The sequence below is a fragment of the Scyliorhinus canicula genome, chromosome 7 (genome assembly GCF_902713615.1).
Source record: "Scyliorhinus canicula chromosome 7, sScyCan1.1, whole genome shotgun sequence".
In the NCBI taxonomy this organism is placed as follows: domain Eukaryota; kingdom Metazoa; phylum Chordata; class Chondrichthyes; order Carcharhiniformes; family Scyliorhinidae; genus Scyliorhinus; species Scyliorhinus canicula.
Genome location: NC_052152.1, coordinates 22,338,853 through 22,363,822, shown reverse-complemented (window position 1 = coordinate 22,363,822; position 24,970 = coordinate 22,338,853).

The following is a 24,970-nucleotide window of genomic DNA, read 5'->3' as shown; positions in this document are numbered from 1 at the left end:
TCAAGTTTATGGAGGGTAGGATGTGGGAAGCCAGTCAGTAATGCAGTCGGGTAGTCAGGTTTAGAGGTAAAAGAAAGGCATGGATGAGTAGCAGATGAGTTGAGGAGGTGCAGAGCCTGGTGTTCTTATTAAGGTGGCAGTAAGTGACCTTTCCGTGAGTGGTGGTTAGAAGTTTATCTCCGGATAAACTATGATCCAAGGTTGAAAACAGACTGTTTCAGTCTCAGACAGTTGCCAGGGGGAGGAATGAAGTCAGTAATTAGCAAGCAGAAATTGTGACGCGGTCCAAAGACTGTATCATCAGTCTTCCAAAAGCATATTCGGAAGACATTTCTGTTCATTCAATAATTTTTTTATTCATTTCTGGGACGTAGGGGGTCGCTGGCTAGGCCGATATTTATTGCTGTTCCTTAATTGCCCTTGAGAAGGTGGTGGTGAGCTTTGTGTACAATAGTGGATGTCAGACAAGCAGTCTGATGAATTAATGAGAGTGGGAGAGTTGAGAGAGGTGGTGGTAAGGCTGGATGCCATCAGTGTGCATGTGAAAACTGAGTCTTTCGGATGATGTTATTAAGGGGCAACAAATAGACAATAAATAGAGAAACTCCAAAATGAAGAAAATGCATATTCCCTAAAATTTACTTCCAAATATGAGTCAGAAGATCCCATGGTGATGTTTGTTAACTGTTATTGGAACACTCACACATCATGTCCTAACATGTATAATGTAGAAGAGGTTTCAAATTTTTGACATAATGCTGACTGGGTAAGAAATATTTAAAAATAAATCACCATGGTTTATTTTTTAAAATACTTTTCCAATTAAGGGGCAACTTAGTGTGGCCAATCCATCTACCCTGCATATCTTTGGGTTATGGGGATGAGACCTACGCAGACATGGGGAGAATGTGCAAACTCCGCACAGACAGCGACCCAGAGCTGCGATCGAACCTGGGTCCTCGGAGCCATGAGGCAGCAATGCTAACCACTGCGCCACCATGCCATCATCACTGCGGTTTCTGTTATGGAGAGGCCTGATCTGAGGTAACTGTTGTCAATTTTGGATTAGGTCATCTATTTTGTGGAGTGAATATTTTCTGAAATGTCCTGTTTTTAAAATAGAAGCCAATTTTTTACATTTGTGCCTATGTAGTACCTATGTTATATGTCGGTAATTATAGAATTGATGGAGCAGCCAAAGAAATGCTGTGACTGCAAGAGCATGTCAGAGACTGGACATTCTGCAACGAGTAATTCACCTCCTGACCCCCAAAGCCTGTCCACCATCTACAAGGCACAAGTCAGGAGTGTGATGGAATACTGTCCATGTCCCTGGATGAGTGCAGCTCCAACAATACTTAAAAATCTCAGTACTGTATCATCCTAGACAAAGTAGCCCACTTGATTGGCACCTCATCCACCATATTAAACATTCACTCCCTCCAATGCGCAGTGATGTGGAGATGCCGGCGTTGGACTGGGGTGAGCACAGTAAGAAGTCTTACAACACCAGGTTAAAGTCCAACAGGTTTGATTCAAACACGACCTTTCGGAGCGCAGCTCCTTCCTCAGGTGAATGGCGAGGTATGTTCCAGAAACATTTATCTAGACAAAGTCAGAGATGCTGGACAATGCTTGGAATGCAGGCATTTGCAGGTAATCAAATCATTACAGATCCAGGGAGAGGGATAATCACAGGTTAAAGAGGTGTGAATTATCTCAAGCCAGAACAGTTGGTAGGATTTTGCAAGTCCAGGCCTGATGGTGGGTGGTGGATGTAATGCGACATGAATGTGTTGCCTGCCCGGTGCCAGGTTGCGAGACATCTCTGACCGGCTTGAAAGGATATTGGAGCGGGAGGGAGAGGATCCAGTTGTTGTGGTCCACGTTGGGACTAACAGGGTGGAGGACCTGTTCGGGGACTATCAAGCACTAGGAAGAAAACTGAAATACAGGTCCTCAAGGGTCATAATCTCCGGATTACTGCCCGAGCCACGTGCCAATTGGCATAGGGACAAGAAAATTAGGGAAGTAAACACGTGGCTAAGGGATTGGTGTGGGAAAGAGGGATTCCACTTCATGGGACATTGGCATCAGTTTTGGAACCGGGGGGATCTGTACCGTTGGGACGGTCTCCACCTGAACCGATCTGGAACCAGTGTTCTAGCGAAGAGGATAAATAGGGTGGTCAGTAGGACTTTAAACTTCTGAGTTGGGGGAAGGGAAAGTGAAAGCGACAGGGAGCATAGAGTTAAATGGCAAGATACGCAGGAGGATAACATGTAGGCAGGGCGGCACGGTGGCACAGTGATTAGCATTGCTGCCTACGGCGCTGAGGACCCGGGTTCGATTCCCGGCCCTGGGTCACTGTCTGTGAGGAGTTTGCACGTTCTCCCTGTGTCTGCATGGGTTTCACCCCCGCAACCCAAAGATGTGCAGGTTAGGTGGATTGGCCACGTTAAATTGCCCCTTAATTGGAAAAAATGAATTGGATATTCTAAATTTTAAAAAAAAATGTAGGCAGGTGGATTTAAGCTTGAGGCAGACTAGGAATTCAACAAAAAAGAAGGATAACTTTGGACATCTTAGGACTTCCAATATCTGTAATGATAAGAAAGTTAGCATTAAGGCACTTTACCTGAATGCTCGTAGCATTTGTAACAAAGTGGACGAACTAATGGCACAGATCATCGTGAATGATTATGATGTGGTAGGCATCACAGAGACATGGCTGCAGGGGGTTCAGGACTGGCAGTTAAACATCCAAGGATATACAACCTATCGAAAAGACAGGGAGGTGGGCCGAGGGGGTGGGGTTGCCTTGTTAGTTAAGAACAAAATTAAATCTATGGCACTAAACGACATAGGGTCGGATGATGTGGAGTCTGTGTGGGTAGAATTGAGGAACCACAAAGGCAAAAAAACCATAATGGGAGTTATGTACAGACCTCCTAACAGTGGTCAGGACCAGGGGCGCAACATGTACCGGGAAATAGAAAAGGCATGTCAGAAAGGCAAGGTCACGGTGATCATGGGGGACTTCAATATGCAGGTGGATTGGGTAAATAACGTAGCCAGTGGATCCAAAGAAAAGGAATTCATGGAATGCTTACAAGATGGCTTTTTGGAAAAGCTTGTCATGGAGCCCACAAGGGAGCAGGCTATTCTGGACCTAGTGCTATGTAATGAACCAGACTTTATAAAAGATCTTAAAGTAAGAGAACTTAGGAAGCAGCGATCATAATATGGTTGAGTTCAGTCTGCAGTTTGAAAGAGAGAAGGCAAAATCGGATGTAACGGTGTTACAGTTCAATAAAGGTAATTACAAGGGCATGAGAGAGGAACTGGCGAAAATCGACTGGAAGCAGACCCTAGTGGGGAAGACAGCAGAGCAAAAATGGCAGGAGTTTGTATGCATAATTGAGGACACTGTACAGAGGTTCATCCCCAAGAAAAGAAAGATTATCCGGGGAGGGATTAGACAGCCATGGCTGACAAAGGAGGTCAGGAAATGTATCAAAGAAAAAGAGAGATCCTATAAAGTGGCCAAAAGCACTGGGAAATCAGAAGATTGGGAAGGCTACAAAAACAAACAGAGGTTAACAAAGAGACAAATAAGGAAGGAGAGGATCAAATATGAAGGCAGGCTAGCCAGTAATATAAAAAACGATAGTAAAAGTTTCTTTCAATACATAAGAAACAAACGACAGGCCAAAGTAGACATTGGCCCAATTCAAACTGATTCCGGAAGGCTAGTGATGGGAGACGAGGAAATGGCTGGAGAACTTAATAAGTACTTTACGTCTGTCTCACAGTGGAAGACATGAGTAATATCCCAAAAATTATAGAGGGTCAGGGGGCTGAGTTGAGTATGGTTGCCATTACAAAAGAGATGGTGCTAAAAAAGCTAAAAGGTCTTAAAATTGACAAATCTCCTGGCCCCGATGGGCTACATCCTAGAGTTCTGAGGGAGGTGGCTGAAGAAATAGCGGAAGCGTTGGTTGAGATCTTTCATAAATCACTGGAGTCAGGGAAAGTCCCGGACGATTGAAAGATCGCTGTTGTAACCCCCTTGTTCAAGAAAGGATCAAGACAAAAGATGGAAAATTATAGGCCAATTAGCCTAACCTCGGTCGTTGGTAAAATTCTAGAATCAATCGTTAAGGATGAGATTTCTAAATTCTTGGAAGAGCAGGTTTGGATTAGAACAAGTCAACATGGATTTAGTAAGGGGAGGTCGTGCCTGACGAACCTGTTAGAATTCTTTGAAAAATGAAATGAAAATCGCTTATTGTCACGAGTAGGCTTCAATGAAGTTACTGTGAAAAGCCCCTAGTCGCCACATTCCAGCGCCTGTCCGGGGAGGCTGGTACGGGAATCGAACCGTGCTGCTGGCCTGCTTGGTCTGCTTTAAAAGCCAGCGATTTAGCCTGGTGAGCTAAACCAGCCCCTAAAAATGAAAATCGCTTATTGTCACGAGTAGGCTTCAAATGAAGTTACTGTGAAAAGCCCCTAGTCGCCACATTCCGGCGCCTGTTCGGGGAGGCTGTTACGGGAATCGAACTGTGCTGCTGGCTTGCCTTGGTCTGCTTTCAAAGCCAGCGATTAGCCCAGTGAGCTAAACAGCCCCTTACAAGATGAGGAGGTGACCAGGGAAACCCAGTGGATGTGGTCTATCTGGATTTCCAAAAGGCCTTTGAAAAGGTGCCACACAGGAGGCTGCTGAGTAAGGTGAGGGCCCATGGTGTTCGAGGTAAGCTACTGGCATGGGTTGAGGATTGGCTGTCTGACAGAAGGCAGAGAGTTGGGATAAAAGGTTCTTTTTCGGAATGGCAGCCGGTGACCAGCGGTGTCCCACAGGGTTCAGTATTGGGGCCGCAGCTGTTCACCATATATATTAATGATCTGGATGAAGGGACTGGGGGCATTCTAGCGAAGTTTGCCGATGATACGAAGTTAGATGGTCAGGCAGGTAGTGCTGAGGAAGTGGGGAGGCTGCAGAAGGATCTAGACAGTTTGGGAGAGTGGTGCAGGAAATGGCTGATGCAATTCAACGTGAGAAAATGTGAGGTCTTGCACTTTTGAAAAAAGAATCCAAGCATAGACTACTTTCTAAACGGTGAGAAAATTCATAAAGCCAAAGTACAAAGGGATCTGGGAGTGCTATTTGAGGATTCCCGAAAGGTAAACATGCAGGTTGAATCTGTGATTAAGAAAGTGAATGCAATGTTGTCATTTATCTCAAGAGGGTTGGAATATAAAAGCAGCAATGTGCTACTGAGCCTTTATAAGGCTCTGGTTAGGCCCCATTTGGAGTACTGTGTCCAGTTTTGGGCCCCACATCTCAGGAAGGACATACTGGCACTGGAGCGTGTCCAGCGGAGAGTCACACGGATGATCCCTGGAATGGCGGGTCTAACATATGATGAACGGCTGAGGATCCTGGGATTGTGTTCATTGGAGTTTAGAAGGTTAAGGGGAGATCTAATAGAAACTTACAAGATAATACATGGCTTAGAAAGGGTGGACGCAAAGAAACTGTTTCCGTTAGGCGAGGAGACGAGGACCCGTGGGCACAGCCTTAGAATTAGAGGGGGTAAATTCAGAACAGAAATGCGGAGACATTTCTTCAGCCAGAGAGTGGTGGGCCTGTGGAATTCATTGCCGCGGAGTGCAGTGGAGGCCGGGACGCTAAATGGCTTCAAGGCAGAGATAGATAAATTCTTGATGTCGCGAGGAATTAAGGGCTACGGGGAGAAAGCTGGTAGGTGGAGTTGAAATGCCCATCAACCATGATTGAATGGCGGAGTGGACTCGATGGACCGAATGGCCTTACTTCCACTCCTATGTCTTATGGTCTTATGGAATCCAAGATCCCGGTTGAGGCCGCACTCATGCGGAATTTAGCTATAAGTTTTTGCTCGGCAATTCTGCGTTGTCGCGTGACCCCAGATGCATGGAACTGCCATGGGGACCAAATTTGCACCTCAATATCCCAACATCTTCACGCACAAGTTTGAACAAGACTTCCTCACCACACAGGACCTGCAACCGATGTTATACACCAGATACATCGATGACATTTTTTTCCTTTGGACCCACAGCGAAGAATCACTGAAACGACTACACGATGAGATCAATAAATTCCATCCCACCATCAGACTCACCATGGACTATTTGCCAAATTCTGTTGCATTCTTGGACACACTCATCTCCATCAAGGACGGTCACCTTAGCACTTCGCTTTACCGCAAGCCCAGAGACAACCTCACGATGCTCCACTTCTCCAGCTTTCACCCGAAACACATTAAAGAAGCCATCCCCTATGGACAAGCCCTCCGTATACACAGGATCTGCTCAGACGAGGAGGAGCGTAACAGACACCTACAGATGCTGAAAGATGCTCTCGTACGAACGGGATATGGCGCTCGACTCATCGATCGACAGTTCCAACGCGCCACAGCAAAAAACCGCACCAACCTCCTCAGAAGACACACACGGGACACCACTGACAGAGTACCCTTCGTCGTCCAGTACTTTCCTGGGGCGGAGAAACTATGACATCTTCTTCGCAGCCTTCAACACATCATCAATGAAGATGAACATCTTGCCAAGGTCATCCCCACACCCCCACTACTGGCCTTCAAACAACCGCGCAACCTCAAACAAACCATTGTTTGCAGCAAATTACCCAGCCTTCAGAACAGCGACCACGACACCACACAACCCTGCCAGGGCAATCTCTGCAAGACACGCCAGATCATCGACTCGGATACCACCATTACACGTGGTAACACCACCCACCAGGTACGCGGCACATACTCGTGCGACTCAACCAATGTAGTCTACCTCTTACGCTGCAGGAAAGGATGTCCCGAAGCGTGGTGCATTGGCGAGACCATGCAGACACTGCGACAACGAATGAACGGGCATCGCGCGACAATCACCAGGCAGGAATGTTCCCTTCCAGTCGGGGAACACTTCAGCAGTCAAGGGCATTCAGCCTCTGATCTCCGGGTAAGCGTTCTCCAAGGCGGTCTTCAGGACACGCGACAACGCAGAATTGCCGAGCAAAAACTTATAGCTAAGTTCCGCACACATGAGTGCGGCCTCAACCGGGATCTTGGATTCATGTCGCATTACATCCACCCCCCACCATCTGGCCTGGACTTGCAAAACCCTACCAACTGTTCTGGCTTGAGACAATTCACACCTCTTTAACCTGTGATTATCCCTCTCCCTGGATCTGTAGTGATTTGATTACCTGCAAATGCCTGAATTCCAAGCATTGTCCAGCATCTCTGACTTTGTCTATATAAATGTTTCTGGAACATACCTCGCCATTCACCTGAGGAAGGAGCTGCGCTCCGAAAGCTCGTGTTTGAATCAAACCTGTTGGGCTTTAACCTGGTGTTGTAAGACTTCTTACAATGCGCAGTGGCAGCAGTGTGTACCATCTGCAAGATACACTACTGCAGCTCACCAAGGCTTCTTCACCAGCAGGGCCGGCTCAAGGTACCGGCAACTCGGGCAGTCGCCCGGGGCGCCATGTGCTAGGGGGCGCCATCAAGGAGTGCGGGTCCAGTTGGGCCGGTGCCAACCAGCGCATGCGCGGTGGCCGCCCTCCCTCAGGCCGCCCCGCACAAACATGGCGGATGGATCCAGGCTCGCCGGTGGTCACTCCGCCCCCCCCCCCGCCCGACCCCCCCCGCCCCCCTGGCCCCGCCTCCGGCCCCCCCTCCCCCCCTCCCCCCCGGCCCCGCCCCCTCCCCCCCGGCCCCGCCCCCACCCGAAGGGTGCCGAAGTTCAGCTTGCCCGGGGCGCCAGCAACCCGAGGGCCGGCGCTGTTCACCAGTGGCTCAAAGCCAGCGGCCTGCACCACCTAGCAGGACAAGGGCAGCAGATGCATGGAGCACCACCACCTTCAGGTTCTACTCCAAGCCACACAGTATCCTGAACTGGAACTATATTGCTGTCCTTTCACAGTCGCTGTATCAAAATGCTGGAACGTTTTTCCTAACAGCAGTGTGGGTGTACCTACGCCATATGGACTGCAGCGGTTCAAGAAGGCGGCTCACCATCACCTTCTGAAGGTAATTAGCGGTGGGCAATAAATGCTGGCCTAGCTGGTGCAGTTTACATCCCATGAATGAATAAATACATTTTGGTCATTGCGCTACTTTGGCATCAAGTCCCCATCTGGGAGATTATGAAGGTGATTCTAATTTCCCAATATGCTATGGTGGTGTGGCAAATAAATGGCAAATAAATGTGACAAATCACAGAAACACTACCGCAGTGTCTATCACTAAAAGAGAGGCAGAGACTGGACTAGGTAAAAGACGACAACCCTAACTCAAAGGCACCACCTCTTTTATGAAGAAAATAAACAAACCATTATAAAGCAAAATTCTATGTATACTGGAAACCTGAAATTTAAAAGAATGGAAAGTGCCTGAAATACTCAGCAGATCAGGCAGTGTCTGTGGAGAGAATAAAGATAAGGGGCAGAATTTTACCTGCCAAAGGGGGGAGTCAGTGGGTTAAAGCCCTGAAAAGGGGCATCCAATTGGAAACATGGGTTTCCTAGGTGCAGGATCAGGCAGGCACTGATTCCAAGTGGAGCTGTCACTAAAATATTTTACAAAGAATAAAGAACAAAGAACAATGGGCTGGTTTAGCACAGGGCTAAAGAGTTGGCTTTGAAAGCAGACCAAGGCAGGCCGGCAGCACGGTTCAATTCCCTTAACAGCCTCCCTGAACAGACGCCGGAATGTGGCGACTAGGAGCTTTTCACAGTACCTTCATTTGAAGCCTACTTGTGACAATAAGCGGTTTTCATTTCATTTTCATTTCATTACAGCACAAGAACAGGTCCTTCTGCCCACCAAGCCTACGCCGATCCAGATTCCTTACTCCTTACTTAGACCTACCATTTATTGCCTCAAATAATTAATTGAGCAACTAATACTTGTTTTAACACAGAGTTCTGAGTCTAGCCAGAGCCAGAGCTTGGGTATCACAAGCCATGTGAAAAGCACCTTCATTGACCAGGAAACTACACAAAGAACCATTATACGTTGAAACTGATGAGCTGTGTCATGTTCTCTGTATGCACGGATGGAGAGGTCTTTGATGTTGAAATCGTCAGAGAACATACGGTTTTGTAAATGAACAAAACTGTTTATTAATTAACTAAAACCCTGAAGGGTTTCTATGATGTAAGATTACAGTTAGATATTACAGCTGATACAAACAACTGTAGTTAACTCTTATTAATCACTGTTGATTCAGGAGCTGCTCGATATGCGACTGTACTCCGTGCTTGTTGTCCAGATTCGCTGTCTGTGTCCTGTCCAGGAGATTACCTCTTATCTCCATGCGGCCTGTCTTCCAGTGACCTACTCCTGTCACCACGCCACCTGTGGTTGGATGTTAGAATCTCAGTCTATGCATACGGAACCTATCTTTACTTACAGTTCGGTTATTAAATTATACACAAATGATATCCTACATATCATTACAAGCTGGGAAGCTTTTCAAATAATGACAGTGATTGGTTGTTCTCCTGCCTTGGTGAGAAACTTCTTCTGAGACAAAAACAAAAGCAAAATACAACTGAGGCGGGAAATCTGAGGCTGGAAATCTGAAATAAGAACAAAATTCTCTGGAAAAACTCAGCAGGTCAGGCAGCATTTGTGGAGAGAAACAGTTAATGTCATCAGAATATCTTCTGACAGTGAACTGAAATGAAATGAAATTAAATGAAAATTGCTTATTGTCGCAAGTAGGCTTCAAGTGAAGTTACTGTGAAAAGCCCCTAGTCGCCACGTTCCGGCGCCTGTTCGGGCAGGCTGGTGCAGGAATTGAACCCGCGCTGCTGGCCTGCTTTGGTCTGCTTTAAAAGCCAGCTCTTTAGCCCTGTGCTAAACCAGCCCCTCTAGGTGCATGTACTGCCTGATGGGTACCTCCAAATGTCTTGGAATTCACTTCACCTGCCTTGTAATTCATTTACCTGATACACAGTACGAGAGGGAAATAGATTGAGAGTGAGAGATTCATTATGATCATCCAACTCAAAAGTCTAATCCCGCTTTACCCCCATATCCTTTGATCCCCTTTGACCCAAGTGCTATACCTAACTACTTCTTGAAGACATAGAACATATAGAACATAGAACATTACAGCGCAGTACAGGCCCTTCGGCCCACGATGTTGCACCGTCCTGTGATACCCTTCTAAAGTCCCTCTACACTATTCCCTTATCATCCATATGTTTATCCAATGACCATTTGAATGCGTTTAGTGTTGGCGAGTCCACTACTGTTGCAGGCAGGGCATTCCACGCCCTTACTACTCTCTGAGTAAAGAACCTACCTCTGACATCTGTCCTATATCTATCTCCCCTCAATTTAAAGCTATGTCCCCTCGTGCTGGACATCACCATCCGAGGAAAAAGGCTCTCAATGTCCACCCTATCTAATCCTCTGATCATCTTGCATGCCTCGATTAAGTCCCCTCTTAACTTTCTTCTCTCTAACGAAAACAGCCTCAAGTCCTTCAGCCTTTCCTCATATGATCTTCCCTCCATACCAGGCAACATTCTTGTAAATCTCCTCTGTACCCTTTCCAATGCTTCCACATCCTTCCTATAATGTGGCGACCAGAACTGCACACAATACTCCAAATGCAGCCGCACCAGAGTTTTGTACAACTGCAACATGATCTCATGGCTCCGAAACTCAATTCCTCTACCAATAAAAGCTAACACACCGTCCGCCTTCTTAACAACCCTCTCAACCTGGGTGGCAACTTTCAGGGATCTATGGACATGGACACCAAGATCTCTCTGCTCGTCCACACTACCAGGAATCTTACCATTAGCCCAGTGCTCTGCCTTCCTGTTATTCCTTCCAAAATGAATCACCTCACACGTTTCTGCATTAAACTCCATTTGCCACCTGTCAGCCCAGCTCTGCAGCTTATCTATGTCCCTCTGTAACTTGTAACATCCTTCTGCACTGTCCACAACTCCACCGACTTTAGTGTCATCTGCAAATTTACTCACCCATCCTTCTACGCCCTCCTCCAGGTCATTTATAAAAATGACAAACAGCAACGGCCCCAAAACAGATCCTTGTGGCACACCACTAGTAACTGGACACCAGTCAGAGCATTTCCCATCAACCACCACTCTTTGTCTTCTATCTGTCTTAAGACATACAATGTTTTGGCCTCAACTACTTCTTGTAAATGAATTCCACAGGCTCGCCTCTCTCTCATCTCTGTCCTAAATGGTCCATCCCCATCCTCAGACTGTGTCCCCTTTCTGGACATCCCCGTCATCGGGAACATCCTTCTTGCATCCTGTCGAGTCCTATTTGATAGGTTTCGATGAGATCCTCCCTCATTCTTCTGAATGAGCCGTAGAAAGCTGTGGAGGCCAAGTCACTGGGACAGAGATATATAGATTCTTGATTAATAAGGGGATCAGAGGTTATGGGAGACGGCAGGAGACTGGTGATGAGAAACATATCAGCCATGATTAAATGGTTGAGCAGACTCAGTAGGCTGCTTCTATGCTTTATGGGCTTATGTGTTAGGACTAAATAGAATCCCTCATCTACTCTCCAGGGAATCTCCAGCAATCAAAACAATAAATTTATAACCATCTCTGTGTAAATAAGTAACAAATGGTTGAAATCAGTCATTATCTCACCTTTCACTTTGATAGACACAATGCCTGCATGCATTTCACTCCAGGGTTTCTGATAACATTACTGCCACAAAGGGGCAGCATGGCGGCACAGTGGTTAGCACTGCTGCCTACAGCGCTGAGGACCCGGGTTCGAATGCTGGCCCTAGATCTCTGTTCGTGTGGAGTTTGCACATTCTCTCTGTGTCTGTGTGGGTTTCACCCCCACAGTCCAAAGATGTGCAGGGTAGGTGGATTGGCCGTGCTAAATTGCCCCTTAATTGGAAAAAAATAATCGGGCTAAAACTCTAAATTTCTTTTCAAACATTACTGCCACAAATATGAAATATAATCTACAACAATTTCTACATTCATCACACTTGACTGGGTTAAAGAGCCAGAGCAAAGCTTCCTCCAGTTTCCCACAGGTTCCTGACCAGCTGCAGGTCCTGCTATTCCAGCTGAGATTATACTGCTACAATTCTACCCAATGTGACAAATTGATGACCTTTCACCTGAACTATTAACTATTTATTTGCACCTTGGTTTCTGGTGACAGTTTCAGCGTTCATAGCTGCAACATGAGATATTTGTTCAGATTTTTGTAAACTGTGTGAAGTATTTGAACCTAAACAGCATTACAATTTCATAATTGAATGGGTGCAAACATGTTTCCAAGTGATTCTTTAGCCAATAACATGTTTAAACCGTCTATGTTTTCTGCCTTCTCAGTATTCCAACCACAAATGCCAAAAACAACAGTGTTGAATATGCTCTTCATACAATGCTCTATCTGCCTTACAATATTCGATGCATTCAGTCTGTGTTTGGATTTAACGCACTAAATGCTATTTGATCTCTGTCACTGATTTGCCAAACCAGTAAAAGCAGTGAGCAATGTTAACGTGCCCTGTGACATGTTAAACAGGGATGGGGGAGGCGAGAGGCATTGGAACTATTTTGAATTAAGTTGTTTACACAGCTCTGATCTGAATTATGATTTGTGTCCATAACACAACACTAAGTGGAGCAAACACAAATATGCTGTCCATTTTAATATGGAACAGCTGGAAATCTAGCACCAGGGCGACTTTGAGGTAATCAGGAAACACTCGGAAGACACAACGATAAACCTGTACCAACAAGTTTCAAGACACCTATTTTTGGTAATTAACTAATCAACGCATTCCTCAACTGCTACTTATGATCTTCATGGGGTGCATGGTGGGTGCGAAGATGATTAGAGAGAAAGATATCCTGAATTCCAGCATTTAAAAGTTGTCTTTAATGACGTGTTTCTATCTCACAGAACCTTTAATAGCTTGCAAGCATTCGCATTTAATTCCATCATCTTTGACAAAGGGACTTTTAATCACACAAATCCTAACAATGTTTTCACCCTTCAGCATATTGAAAACACATGATAATTGGATATATGTTAACAAAGAAAAGAAGAAAAGTTGCAAATACAGAGAGCTTTTCATCAACCTCAGAACACCCTAAAGCACTTTACAGCCAATTAAGTACTTTTGATGTGTAGTCACTGTTGTAATGGAGGGAACCACAGCTACCAATCTGCACACAGCAGGAACTTGCACCTCTGTTTTAGTGATGTTGGGCTTGGATAACTGGGAGAAGTCCACTGCTCCCTTTTAAATATTGTGAGGGAATCCAATTTATGCCACCTGAGAGGGAAGACTTGACTTAACATCTCATCTGATAGACAGCGTCCATTAATAGTGCAACATTCCCTCAGTACTTAACTGAGCTGCCAACCTAGATTGTGTTCAAATTTCTGGATTGGGACTTGAACCCGCTAACGTCTGACTCAGCAAGACGATCACTGAACCATGGCTGCCACTCAAGGAGCAGAAGTACAACGATGGGCTTTGCAGACGTACATATGGTTCAGCACAGGGAACAGACATTAAAATTGGTCAATGATATGGAAATAGGGGAGTTGGCAAGGAGCAAGGACGACTATCAAAAAAACCCAGCACATGCGGCCACATGGAATCTGGAAACTGATAAAGAAAATGCTGCCAATGCTCCGCAGTGTGGCACAAAGTCATGAGAAAGAGAAATTAATCAGCTAATGTTGGTGGCCTCAAGAACATTCCTTCAGATGGGAAGATATTACAGATGAACGGGATGAAGGAACAGTCCAAGAGATGAGTACAATGCTGAGAGAAAGACAGCGGCTAATTTTAACCTGGTTTGTTAGACCAAGTCAATATAAAGCAGTTAATGACCAGCTAAGGGCTGGTTTCCGACACTTGCCGCAATGTTAGATCCACCTGAGCAAGGCAGAATGAAGGATTTGATTTGATTTGATTTATTATTGCCACATAGATAGATAGAAGATAGAACAGTACAGCACAGAACAGGCCCTTCGGCCCTCAATGTTGTGCCGAGCAATGATCACCCTACTTAAACCCACGTAACCCGAAAACCCGACAATCCCCCCATTAACCTTACGCTACGGGCAATTTAACGTGGCCAATCCACCTAACCCACACATCTTTGGACTGTGGGAGGAAACCGGAGCACCCGGAGGAAACCCACGCACACACGGGGAGGACGTGCAGACTCCACACAGACAGTGACCCAGCCGGGAATCGAACCTGGGACCCTGGAGCTGTGAAGCATTGATGCTAACCACCATGCTACCGTGAGGCCCCAACATGTATTAGTATACAGTGAAAAGTATTGTTTCTTGCACGCTGTACAAATAATGCATACGGTACATAAGGAAGGAAGGAGAGACTGCAGAATATAATGTTACAGTTATAGCAAGGTGTAGAGAGAAGATCAACTTAATACGAGGCAGGTCCATTCAAAAGTCTGATGACAGTGGGGAGGAAGCTGTTCTTGAGTCAGTTGGTACGTGACCTCAAACTTTGATATCTCTTTCCTGACAGAAGGAGGTGGAAGAGAGGATGTCCGGGGTGAGTGGGGTCCTTAATTATGCTGGCTGCCTTTCTGAGGCAGCAGGAATTATAGATAGAGTAGAAGGAGGCCAGCCCACCTTGTCAACATTTTAGCTGAAAAGATGGAGGGGGGTTACACTCCTTTGGAGTGTTTCCTGTGCCTATCAGGGGCAGACCCCCCACACCCACAGGATGTCACCCATCTCACTTTGCGACTTCCTCCCGGGCCTCCAGAACCTGACTCCCCAGCTCTCTCTGCCCCAACTCCCTCGGGGCGCTGATCCCTTCCTGTCTCTCTGTAATAATCTTTATCAGTGTCACAAGTAGGCTTACATTAACACGCCAATGAAGTTACTGTGAAAATCCACTCGTTGCCAAACTCCGGCGCCTGTTCGGGTACACTGAGGGAGAATTCAGAATGTCCAATTCACCTGCAGTATGTCCTTCGGGACTTGTGGGAGGAAACCGGAGCACCCAGAGGAAACCCACGCATACACGGGGAGAACGTGCAGACTGCACAGACAGTGACCCAAGCCGGGAATCAAATCTGGGACCGGGCACTGTGAAACAACAGAGCTAACCACTGTGCTACCGTGCCGTTCCCCTCCAACCCGATACAATTCAGCCCATAATTTCTAATCTTACAATATGCAGCCACGCAGGAGAAAAATACAGTAATAACTCCATTGTAGTATTTTAGTGGCCACAAGAGTCCAGACGGGAAGCGTAAAAAAAACTGCTTTATTGCCAAACAAACTATTTACAGAATATGCTTCAGACCCAGCTGGGACAACATAGCTTTAAATTGAGGGGTGGTAGATATAGGACGGATGTCAGAGGCAGTTTCTTTACTCAGAGAGTAGTAGGGGTGTGGAACGCCCTGCCTGCAACAGTAGTAGACTCGCCAAATTTAAGGGCATTTAAGTGGTCACTGGATAGACATACGGTTAAAAATGGAATAGTGTAGGTCAGATAGGCTTCAGATGGTTTCACGGGTCGGCGCAACATCGAGGGCCGAAGGGCCCGTACTGCATTGTAATGTTCTATGTTCTATGTTCTAACACATGCTCAGCTCTTGTCGGAGCCAGCTTTTGCCAAGAGACCATTGACTCTGCTGATGGGCCCCCACCCTCAACAAGGAAGCTCGTATTCCACACGACTCACGGGGATGATAATTGATCCATTCTCGTGCGCCTCGTGCCGGTTATGGGGTGGGATTCACCGAGCCTGCGCCGGGTCGGAGAATCGCCGGGGGGGTGGGGGCATGAGAATCCTGCCACGCTGCTCCAATGCCGGGCCGCCAATTCTCCGGTCGGCAAACATGCCCGTGCGGCGCCGGTCGGGGTCCGCTGAAATAGGCCCCCACGGTGATTCTCCGCGGGCGACGAGCCGAACACTGCAACACCGCGCCCCGCTGGCATGGCTCAAACCTGGTACCACCCGGCGGGAGCCCGGACCCACGGCCGATGTGGACGTCCTGGTGGGGGGCGGGGGATCTGACTCCGCAGGGAGCCGCAACGGGTCTAAGTCTGCGATCGGGGGCTTCCGATTGGTGGACGGCCGCAATCCGGAGGGTGCCTGCCTCCTTTCGCACGGGCCCACTGTTCTGTCGCAGACATGTTTCTCCGTGCCGGCAATCCATGCACATGCGCCGGCGCGGAGACGGCCGTCACGCATATGCCGGACCCACGCCGGCCATGCAGGGCTGGCTTTTGGCGTCGGAGTAGCGCACTGCACTCCGCCGAAGAACAGGAAAATTACTGGGCCTGGAGGCCTGTTGACGCCGGCGTCGCTCGCGCTGGTTTTGATGCTGGCGTCAACACGTGGCTGCGATATCGGAGAATTCCGGCCATAATATCCTTCCTCGGCGCAGCGGTTAGCACTGGTGTCTCATGGCGGCGAGGTCCCAGGTTCGATCCCGGCCCTGGGTCACTGTACATGTGGAGTTTGCACATTCTCCCCGTGTTTCGTGGGTTTCACCCCACAACCCAAAGATTTGCAGGGTAGGTGGATTGGCCACGCTAAATTGCCCCTTAATTGGAAAAAATGAATTGGGTATTTTAAATTTATAAAAAAAAACATAATATCCCTACCCCACAAAGTCCGAAGACTCTTTGGAGGAAATTGGAGAAAGAGGGTGTGTGCCCTTTTTTGCCCATGTTTGTGTGTTCTGCGGGGCTGGGCCAGGAGGCATACATCTGAATGGTGAACGCTGTTCTCTTGCGGTGGGCCCACTACCAGCAGCTGCTCTCTGGTTGTCTCATTGTCAGAAACCTCTGATGCCTGGGTCTTTTTATCGGAGTCGGAATCCTCGACATCCCACATCATTAGTGCCATGGTTGTCTGACTTGAAATTGTGTGTCTAAGGAGGTCTATGTGCTTCTTCTTCACACGGTCTGGAGAATGAACTTGGTATGAAACTGGCCCTGTCTGACAAACTACCGTTCCTGGGACCCACCTCCGCCATTTCCGAAGTTCTGTATGTAAACTGTGTCACCTGATCTGAACTGTCTGGTCCACTTCTGCCTGTCTGTCCAATGCCTTTGCTGCGCCTGACTGCAGTGTACTTTCCCGCTAATATCTGGGAATGCAAGGCTGATGTCAATCCGGAGTCTTTAACCCATTATAAGTTCAGCCGGCGCTTCGTCGGTCATAACATGGAGGGCGGTACAGTAACAGAAGAGGAATCTAGCCAGTTATGTGTCAAGAGACCCTGAGGTCTGCTTCTTTGAGCCTCTTTTAAATGTTTGCACTGCCCTTTCGGCCAACGCATTCAAAGTCGGGTGATGTGGGGCTGTGCAGATGTGTCGCATGCCGTTTGCCTTCATGAATCCGCTGAACTCTACGCTGGTAAAGGGCATTCCATTGTGGTGACCAACACCTCTGGGATACATTCGTTCCAAATGACAGTGGTGGATTTTCAATCATTGCCTTCGAGGTAGTGGATGACATCCTGTGGGCATCCTCCACAACTAAAATCATGGAGCCCTGGAAAGGACTGGCAAAGTTGGCATGAAGTCGCATCCAAGGCCGACCCATCCATTCCCAAGGATGAAGAGGGGCGGCAGGTGGGAGTTTCTGCTGCTCCGAGCAGATGCCGCACTGCGAGCCAGTCGCTCTATGTCCACATCCAGGCCTGGCCACCGGATGTAGCTCCGGGCGAGCATTTTCATTTCTGACACGCCTGGGTGCCCGTTGTTCAGGTCGCGCAATACAGGACTACGACATGAGTGCTCCATAACAGGATGCCATCTTCCATGCTAAACGCATGGAAAAAGCCTTTATGGCCCGAACTTTTGATAATAATGAATCTGTTTGTGTCCACTCATGTAATTGGGCTTCCATGACTGTCTATAAAGTGTCTATAAAGTTTACATGGCCACTACCTCATCGGCTCTGGGCGGAATCAAGGTTGTGTTGCCAGTGGACATCTACTCAGTGCACCTGCATTCACGATCTGTGTGCCTAGTCGATGCGCAAACTCATATTCGTACACTGTCAACAAAAAGGCCCATCTCTGGATATGGACGGACATGATGGGCGGGATAGACTAAGTCTCAATCATAGCTTGTGGCTGTTAGAATTGTAAAGCAATGCCCATACATGTATTTTAAAAGAATATATTTTTATTCTTCTCCTTTTTCACCTTTTCATCCAAATTTACACCCACCAAACAAACAATCAACGGTAACAAATACAATGTCAATCCCCTGGCCAATAATTTCTCCCTCTCACCAACCCCAAACAACCCTCAACATTTTAAATGCAAAAATCAAAGAAAAGGATTCAGAAATCCACCATCCACCAATACATAGTCACCAACAACATACACATTCGAACCCCGGGCCCCCCAACCCCCCCCACCCTAATGTTCAATGCCATCCAACTCTTGAAAGTGCATAATAAACAAAGCCCATGGATTGTAGAACCCTTCCATCCTTCCCCTCAACTCAAACTTCACCTTCTTGAGTGTTAAAAACTCTAACAGATCCCCCCCGACACGCCAGGGCACAGGGTGGAGAAGCTGACCTCCACCCCAACAGGATCCGCCTTCAGGCGATCAATGAGGCGAAGGCTAAAACATCTGCCTCCGCACCCACTTCCCACCCCGGCCGATCCAATACCCCAGATATGGCCTCCAGAGGACCAGGCGCACGCCTCACATGCATCACCTTCGAAATTACTCTGAACATCTCCCTCCAATACCCCTCCAGCTTTGTGCAGGAACAAAACATATGAACGTGGGGGTTTGCGGGGTTCAAAAACATCCTCTAACCCCTCAAAGAGTTGGCTGATCAGGGGCTGATTTAGCTCACTGGGCTAAATCGCTGGCTTTTAAAGCAGACCAAGCAGGCCGGCAGCACGGTTTGATTCCCGTATCAGCCTCCCTGGACAGGCGCTGGAATGTGGCGACTAGGGGCTTTTCACAGTAACTTAATTGAAGCCTACTTGTGACAATACGCTATTTTCATTTTTCATTTTTCATTTCATCCTCGCCTTTGTGAGGTGTGCCCTGGCCTATACAACCCTTACACATATTGATGGAATTTTTTTACTGCAATTACTATGGCCAATCTTTCCTTCTCAATTTGGGCATAGTTCCTCTCTGCCATGGCCAGTGTCCGAGAGGTGAATGCAATCGGCCGCTCCCACCATCATCCATGTGATTTGACAAAATGCCGCCAATGCCATATGGCGAGGTATTGGATGTGATTACTGCTATTTTGGTGGGATTGTATTGCGAAGTTTCACCTTCACTTGTGCCAATATCTTTTCCTGTGGTGCTCTCCACGCCCAAAGCTGATTGTTCCTTGGTTGGACATGCAGGGTGGCAAGTAAGGAAGCTAGTCCAAGGATGGAGTTCCCATAGTAGTTCACGAGCCCGAGACGAGCGCAGCTGAGTTGTATTTTCTCGGTTGTTTGGATTGCTTGCACCTTCTATTCCACTGGGTGAAGTCCAGCCTGGTCTACGCAGTAGCCCAAGTAAATTAACTCCCTGATGATGAAATCCCACTTCTTTCTTTTCAGATGAATGCCCAAAAACGGCGAGCACCTCATCCAGATTGTTCAAGTGCTCTCACTCCCTTGTCCCCATGACCATGCATTATCCTCAAGGCGGCTGAGCTTTGCCTCAACTTTTGCCAGTAGCTCACGGGGACCAGGTGGGCCCAAAAATATTTAGGCTGTACTTCAGGGTTGTCATGAATTTTTGTCATGGCTTCTTTTATTTTTCCCAGTCCTGTTTGGAAATCTTTGGGGTATTTCCCCAGCACCTCACAAAAACCTCCAGCACTCAAGTGAAAGATCCACTGACAATCTAGACAAAGGCTTTGCAGCCAATCACAGCCGAACAGAAGTGTCCTTTAACCACAATAAATGGTCGTCTTAAGGATAGCAGCCCGTAAATCACCGGGGTCATCGTGATCCGAGCTCAGGCCAGTGGTTCTCCTGTGTAAGTGGCCAGTCTTATCTCCGTGTCATGTAAAAGCAATCGCTGCACTCGTGACTGAATTATTTTCAAACGTTTGTTTACTATGACCAAGACAACGGCTCCAGTGACCAAATCCACTACGAATGGGTGCCTGTTAACTTGGGTGGTGATCCTAATCAGGGTAACTTTGGCTGCAGCAATGCAGTTCAGCTGCATGCATTCGTTGTCAGCCTGTCCCAAATAGAGGGTTTGGGATCTGTGTGGGTGCCTACCTCTGGTGGGACGGCGGTTTGCTGGTTGCCCTGCGGCTTTCGCTCCCTGCGATTTCCCTGGCCACATGCCCCACATCATCTGGGATCTCCCTCTAAGGATATGGGGGAGGTATTTGGCCTCATCATTGTGGTTCTAGATCTATGGCCATGGCCTTGGCGGTGTTCACTCTAAGGTGGGGATCTGGGGTTCCTACCCTGAGCGGGGAGAGGCGCTCAACACTGGAAAAAGGTCCGCCCTACATTGTTCACTTCCATTCCAAGGCAGCTAAATGTTCCAGGGTACAGGGGCTTTAGAGGACGGAGAGTTGCATTTTTGATTAAAGGAAGATTCTCAGCAGTAGTCAGAGATGAAATAACCGATGGATCATCCAGTGAGGCTTTGTGGGTGGAACTAAGAAATAAGAAGGGGACGGTGACCTTATTGAAGTTTTACTATAGGCCCCAAAATAGTCAACAGGAATTAGAAGAACAAATATGCAGGGAGGCTGGGGACAGTTGCAGGAGTAATAGGATTGTCATAGTAGGGGATTTTAATTTTCCTGACACAGACTGGGACTGCCATAGTGTTAAGTGCTTAGATGGGGTGGAATTTGTTAAGTGTGTTCAGGAAAGTTTCCTCAGGCTGTACGTGGAGTGTCCTACTTGTGAAAGGGTAAATCTTGACCTACTCTTGGGATATAGGGCAGGGCAAGTGACTGAGGTGATGGTGGGAGGCCATAGTTATATTCATTTTAAAATAGTTATGGAAAGGGACAAAACTGGTCCACAGGTGCAAGTTCTAAATTGGGGAAAGGTGAATTTTGATGGAATTAGACAGAACCGTGTTTGAGGGCAAAAGTACCTCCAGCCTTTGAAAGTGAAATAGCTAGAGTTCAGAGGCTAAATGTTCCTGTTAGGGTGAAGGGCAAGGCTGGCAGGAACGCTGGATGACAAAACATATTGAGGTTTTGGCCAGGAAAAAGGAGGAGGTATGGCTCAGGTGCAAGCAGCTGGAAACAAGGGATTCCTTGGAGGTGTACAGGGGATACAGGAGTATACTCAAGAAGGAAATTAGAGGGCAAAAAGGGGCATGAGGTAGCTTTGGCTGTGAGGATTAAAGTGAATCCAAAGTGATTCTTTAAGTATAATAAAGGAAAAAGAATAACTAGAGAGAGAATAGGACCCCTCAAGGACCAAAGTGGACACTTATGTGTGGAACCACAGGAGATGGGCAAGGTTCTCAATGAATATTTCACCACTGTGTTTACCGTGGAGAAAGACATGACGACTTGGGGACCTGGAACGGTTAGTGGTGATATATTAGGGACAGTTAGCATTACAGTAGTGGAGGTGATGGATGTATTAAAATGTATGAAGGTGGATAAATCTCCTGGCCCTCACCAGGTATATCCAAGAACACTATGTGAGGCTAGAGAAGAAATTACGGGACCCTGGCTGAGAAATTGCATCATAGTTAGCCATGTTGCAAGGACTCAAGGGACTGAGTTATCGGGAGAGATTGGGCAGGCTAGGACTTTTTTCTTTGGAGCGCAGGAGACTGAGGGGTGATCTTATAGAAGTGTATAAGATCATGAGAGGCATGGATGTGGTGAATGCACTCAGTCTTTTTCACAGGGTTGGTGAATTGAGAACGAGAGGGCACAGGTTTAAGTTAAGATGGGAAAAAATTAATGGGAACCTAAGGAGCAACCTTTTTTACACAGAGGGCTGTACGTATGTGGAATGAGCTGACGGAGGAAGTGGTTGAAGTGTTTGATAACATTTAAAAGGCATTTGGACAGATACATGAATAGGAAAGATTTAGAGGTATATGGGCCAAATGCAGGCAAATGGGGTTAGCTTAGATGTGCTTTTTGGTTGGCATGGACCAGTTTGGGCCGAAGGGCCTGTCTCTGTGCTGTAGATTCAATGATTTTATGATCCCAACAGTAATGGCCAGTTAAGAGCCTCATTAAGTCTAAAGATGAGCTGGCACACTGATGCCTTGCTTGCCCAGCATATTATGGGAGGCAGCTAAGGGTTGGGCAGGAAGATGGTGTAATAGCTAATATTGTGACTTGTACTCACTCTGATGAGGGAAGTCAGATAATTGTTCAGCAATTCAGAGAAGATTCACAAGGCTGATTCCTGGGATGAAGAGGTTGTCTTATGAGAAAAGATTCATCAGGTTGGGCCTCAGGTGATCTTACTGAAATATATAAAATTCTGAGGGGGCCTGACAGGCAGTCACTGAGAGGATATTTCCCCTTGTAGTGCAATCTAGAGCGAGAGGGCACAGATTAAAAATAAGGGGTCTCCCATGTAACATGGAGAGGAGGAGGAATCTCTTCTCTCAGCGGATCATTGGTCTGAGAAAGTCTCTTGCACTGAGAGCAGTGGAGGCTGAGTCATTCAATACATTCAAAGCTGCATTTGACAGATTTTTGGTCTACAAGGAAGTCAAGAGTTATGGGGGGTAGGCAGGAAAGTGGAGTTCAGGCCACAATCAAGTAAGCTCAATCTTATTGAATGATAGAGCAAGCTCGAGGGGCTGAATTGTATTCTCCTGCTCTTATTCCTTATGATCTTAAATTTGAAGGGACTCTCTCTTCAAGAAAAGGCAGTTATTACATATTTGGGAAGAAGACAGATAAGTAACACATATGTCATGACAATTTTAAAAAATGTTGTCAGCTTTGTGCTCATTAATAAATGAAGTTAGTTGTCAGTGAAGTCAACATCACATTAAATAAGATCCTACCTATTATTTTGGTTCTCATTAAAATCCATGTATTTTGACTGAATTTTTAATTAAACCACCTGACATTTCTTTTGGTTCAGTGTCCACTTTCTGCCTGATTATATCTCGGCGAAGTGCCTTGGAAAATTGTTGCATGTGCAAGGTGCTGTGCAAATAAAAGTTGTTATTAGATTTGAGCAATCACTACAGTTTGAAGCAGATATGCTTTGGCAAAGTAAGTGTGGTACATCAGCACTAACCAGCACTAAATGCAACACCTTGCATTCATATAGCACCTTTTAATTGTAAAACACCCCAATGTGCATCAGAGAAGGATAACCATATAGAATGTCACACTGAGTCCAGGCAGGTGAACTAAAGCTTGGCCCAAGAGGTGGGTTTTATGGAGTGCCCTAAAGGAAGAAAGGGATGCAGAGAGGCAGAGAGGGTTAAAGGAAGGAATTCCATATCTTAGACCTCAGAGAGCTGAAGAAAAACAATATTTAAACTTTTAAACGTTGAACCTAACAAGAACCGCTTACATGTATTCTTAACCCTAAAACACAATTTCCCATTGAACAGCACGTAAAATGGACATACAGCTCTCATTTCCACTTACACCGTCACACAAAAATGATACTTGCATTGCAGAACATATTCCGGCTGGTAGTCAGGCTCTTTCAGACCCTTCCCAAAAGCCTGTCGCTGTGGCAGTCTTTTCATGGCCTCTCCTGATTGTTCTCCAAATTCTTCTGCTTTCCACCTATTCAAACAGGATTCTTTTATCTCTCTGCGCTCTGTCCAGTCCCTCAAAGATGGGTTTGCCCAGCTGTGTAAGGTTAATGGGGGGATTGTTGGGTTGCGGGTATACAGGTTACGTGGGTCTAAGTAGGGTGGTCATTGCTCGGCACAACATCGAGGGCCGAAGGGCCTGTTCTGTGCTGTACTGTTCTATGTCCCTACTTGAACTCATCACCGTCCTCCCCGTGTGTGCGTGGGTTTCCTCCGGGTGCTCCGGTTTCCTCCCACAGTCCAAAGATGTGCAGGTTAGGTGGATTGGCCATGATAAATTGCCCTTGGTGTCCAAGATTACCCTTAGTGTTGGGTGGGGTTACTGGGTTATGGGGATAAGGTGGAGGTGTTGACCTTGGGTAGGGTGCTCTTTCCAAGAGCCGGTGCAGACTCGATGGGCCGAAAGGCCTCCTTCTGCACTGTAAATTCTATGATATTGCTATCTGGACTTTTGATTACCCACTCCTGTTTACACAAAAGAACAGCGCCTTGCTATGAATACACAACTAACCTACAATTTACAGACAAAAGAGGCCATCAAATTCTGTAATGGGCTAATGGCTGGTCAGACAAGCGTGTCCCGGGGGACAATGGATCTTGAGTGAATCACCCCAGTTGAACAGGGGTATCTTGTTTATTCCCATTTGCGAGTTTAAGTTTGAATGGGACAATGTAACTCAGGTCAGGTGTGGGCATACACCTCTGACTCAGTGCTAGGAGTTTTACCCTCAGTCTGTTAACCCCTAAATTGCCCACTACAGCTTCAATTCGATTTCCTAGCATCTCCCAGTTGTCACAAATCCATGATGAGAATTAAAAACCTTGGTGTTACTTTGGGGGCTAATGTAGAGTAGAGAGTATGGGTGATGGGTAACTGAGGCTTGGTATGAATTAGGTTATAAGTAACAGAGTTTGGAGGAGGGTGTGAGATGGGAGAACATTAGAATAATGGAGTCCTGAGCTAACATAGGCAGGGATGAGGATGGAGGAAGGCAGTCTGGGTGATGGACAAGATATGGCGCTGAAGGCTTGGCCAATTTAGTGCCATTTTTGCGTCCTCAGCCTCAGGCAGCAGCCAAAGAGAAGGAACAATTGGTAATTAGAGAACGGTATGGATTGAAACCATTGTCT